Source organism: Octopus bimaculoides, chromosome 7, assembly GCF_001194135.2.
Source record: "Octopus bimaculoides isolate UCB-OBI-ISO-001 chromosome 7, ASM119413v2, whole genome shotgun sequence".
Classification (NCBI taxonomy): domain Eukaryota; kingdom Metazoa; phylum Mollusca; class Cephalopoda; order Octopoda; family Octopodidae; genus Octopus; species Octopus bimaculoides.
This window is the reverse complement of record NC_068987.1, coordinates 49,756,305-49,759,673: the sequence shown is the minus strand read 5'-3', so window position 1 is coordinate 49,759,673 and position 3,369 is coordinate 49,756,305. Positions and strand designations below refer to the sequence as shown.

The 3,369-nt window shown below is 36.3% G+C and overlaps 1 protein-coding gene across 1 annotated transcript in view; it reads right to left on the bottom strand.

Moving 5' to 3' along the window:
- LOC106881997 (vitamin K-dependent gamma-carboxylase) overlaps nucleotides 1–1,481 on the bottom strand; it is a 72,057-nt gene extending 70,576 nt beyond the window's left edge. The window contains exon 1 of the mRNA XM_014932533.2: nucleotides 980–1,481. The gene's annotated coding sequence lies outside the window, so the exon portion shown is untranslated. The remainder of the gene's footprint in view (nucleotides 1–979) is intronic.
- Nucleotides 1,482–3,369: the final 1,888 nt, after the last annotated feature.

Genomic DNA, 3,369 nt, shown 5'->3' with positions numbered 1-3,369 from the left:
TATATATGTATAATTTGTTAGTTGTCCATAAATTAGAAAAAAACCCACTCAGTATCTGTAATAAAGCGGTTATAGTATCAATAATGCCTAGGTGCAACAATCGGCACGAAAGCGACAGTAACGTTCTAACCAGTGAAATGTCATAACCAGTAAATATACTGCTTCTGAAGAGTTCCGTCCACAAGATTCCACTCGCAAGCATTGGTCAAGCCAACGCTATAGCAGAAGACACTTCTATTCAAAGTACAGTGGGATCGATCGAACCTGCAACCACATGGCTCCGAAGTTAACTTCATAACCACACAGCCACGTGTGAGTGTTTGGTTGCTGGCTGAGTGAGATGAGAAGCAGGGGCAAGTATCCATGACGTTTTGTAGGCCCTTCCATATTGGTGAGATCGATACCCACCCACCCTGAAAATTTTTAAGACAAACAAGAACAAGGGAAATCGAGGTCTATCCCAAACCTTGCAACAAAGGGGGATCTGCTAAACAGACTCACAAATATAATATACAAGCTGACATATGATCTACTCCAAGAAATGACAACCAAATCTCCCTTAAATCACATTAGAAAGGACACGCTGAATAACGTAGTCTTAGATATTTCTAAAATTAAGGAGAATTTCTACTGGAATATTTGGAAAGACTTCCTTTTGTCCCTCCCCCATTCCCCCTTTTTTTATGATTCTGGTTTCTCTCAACCAGAACTAATAAGCGGTTGACAACAACATAAATATATAGAGGTGTTTATGTGTCTGCCTGTGGGTGTAGTTTGCTTGATACGATGAATTAATCTATAGAGCTGACTAAGTATGATATTTACTTCAGAAATGAATGAGATACACATTTAAAGAAAGATATAAAATAAGAATTTGAACAAAAATAAATTCATAATATTCAGACAGAAACCATGTATATACAAAATAATTAACAGAGATTCTAAGATAAGTTTAAAAAAGAAAAAAAATCAGACTTACAGTTTCGATACAATAACAGCCGCTGGATATTCAGGGAGTTGCTACTTTTGTTGGTCTTTAATTAATTAATTTTGATTAATAATAAATTTGGTGCCTGTTGATTAATTTACTTTAAAGGTTTGTTTTCTTGTTGGTGTGTTTTTCAGTCATCGACATGAGGATTCTTCTTCACTGCACACATATATTATATATGTGTAATATGTTTATATATTATCACGATTTCGCATTTCTACACTCAGTGACTGCCTTTCTCTGTTAAAAAATCATCTGTCTGCTTCTTTTCTTCTCTCATTCGCACTCTGTCATTGTTTCATTCTTCATCTTTTTTTCTCTGTCTATTTTACTATCTAAATATTTTCTATACATCCTGTTTACTGCGATAGAAAATTGCTATTCCTCTTTCACTCTCTCTACTTCGTTACTTTTTTAATTGTTATTCTCGGTTCATCCTGCAGCCTCCCACAGTTCTGTCTGTCACTCTCTCTCCTTTCCTTCTGTCTTTCTCTCCCCCACCTCATTCCCATCTCTAGATTCTCTTATCAGTTACTTCCTCACTTACCTCCCTTACTCGCTTTAAGCTCCTCTCTTTCTCTTTTCTCAATCACGGTCTCCTTTCCTTATTATTATGAGCTAGCAAAGGGCAGCCAGCTAGCAGAATTGTTAGCATGCCGGGCAACATGCTTCGTACGTTCTAATTCTGTCGAAATCGACTTTGCCTTTCATCCTTTCGGAGTTGATAAATTAAGTACCAGTTGAACACTGGAGTCGACGTAATCGACTTACCCATTCCCATGAAATTACTGACCTTGTGCCAAAATTTGAAACCGTTTTTATGAGCTAGGGAAAGGCGGTGAGCGAGCAGAGTTGTTAGCACGCCAGACAATATGTTTAGCGGTTTTTCATCCGTCTTTATGTTCTGAATTCGAATTCCATCAAGGTCAACTCCGCCTTTTATCATTTGGGGGTTCTATAAAATAAGTACCAGTTGATTACTGAAGTCAATGTAATCAGCGCTGAATTTACCATTAAGCAAAATAAGCACGTGCTTAGGGCATCGAGGGAAGAAGGCACCACTGAAATGGTAAATGGTTTACAGCACAAAAGAAATCACTTCAAATTTGCTAAAATAATATTTGGAATGCCTTTATCTCTACTAAGTATAGATGCAGATGTTTTACCAAATTCATTTTCAGGATCTGATCAAAGACTTTGCAATTCAAAAAAGTAGGACGAAACTTTTCAAATATAAATAAAGTGGAAGTATACAAAAATATTATTTTTCCCTCTTACTGTTTTGTTTCGTTTTGAAAAATGAAAATTTATTTTATGGTTTGTTATTGTTTGTATTTTGAATTACATAATCTATTATGGGCGTACCAAAATCTTTTAAGTGGTTAAGGCCTTGATGGGTCTTAATCCGGCCCTGGATGTAATTGACTTACCTCTCCACCAAAATCGTTGCCCTTGTGCCAGACTTTGAAACCATTATTATGACTAGCAAAAGGTGAAGGGCTGGTATGATCGTTAGCATGCCAGGTAATTGCTTACTGGCAATTTGTCTTTATATTTTGAGTTCAAATTCTACTGAGGTCAGCTTTGCCTTTCATCTTTTGTGGGGTCAAATTAAAAAGTACCAGTCAAGTATTGGGGTAGATTACATCGAAATTGCTGGACTTGTGCCAAAATTTGAAACCATTATTATGTGGTAGCAGAGTTGTTAGTGTGCCGAATAAAATGCTTAGAAACATTTTTTCTAGCTGTTTACGTTCTGAATTCAAATTACATTGAGATTGACTTTGCCTCAGAGTCAATACAGCAAATTCCAGTCAAGCACTGAGGTTGATGTAAGCGACTTCCCCGTCCCCTAACTTGCTGGCCTTGTACCAAAATTTGAAACAATTACAGATCAGCAGAAAATCAAAAAACATTAGTATGGGTTGGTAGAAAGCAGCCAGCTGATAGAATCGTTAAAAAATCAGAAAAACTGGCTTGTAGTATTTGTTCTCACTCTGTTACATTCTGAATTCAAATCTTGTCTTTGTACCTAAATTAAAAACAACTTTTGAGGAATAGCAAAGACGGATTTCTGGTTTAAGCATCCCATACAACTATATTTTGAAATTTTCAGGAAATCTTTGTGAAGTTGTATTCTACACAGGAATTCATACAATTATGCAAAAAAGAAAAAAAAATTGTGTGTGATTTAAGGGTGATTTAGCTGGTGTTTTTAGCACATCCCACGACCACCTGATACCTTCCTCATTTCTTTGTCTCTCTCTGACTTGTATTGATGTTTTTCAATATTTTTCTCCCGATAAAACAGAATGATGATGCACCCAAAGGTAATCCATTGCTGGGATTTAAGCAAAAAAATTCAGACTGTCTGTATT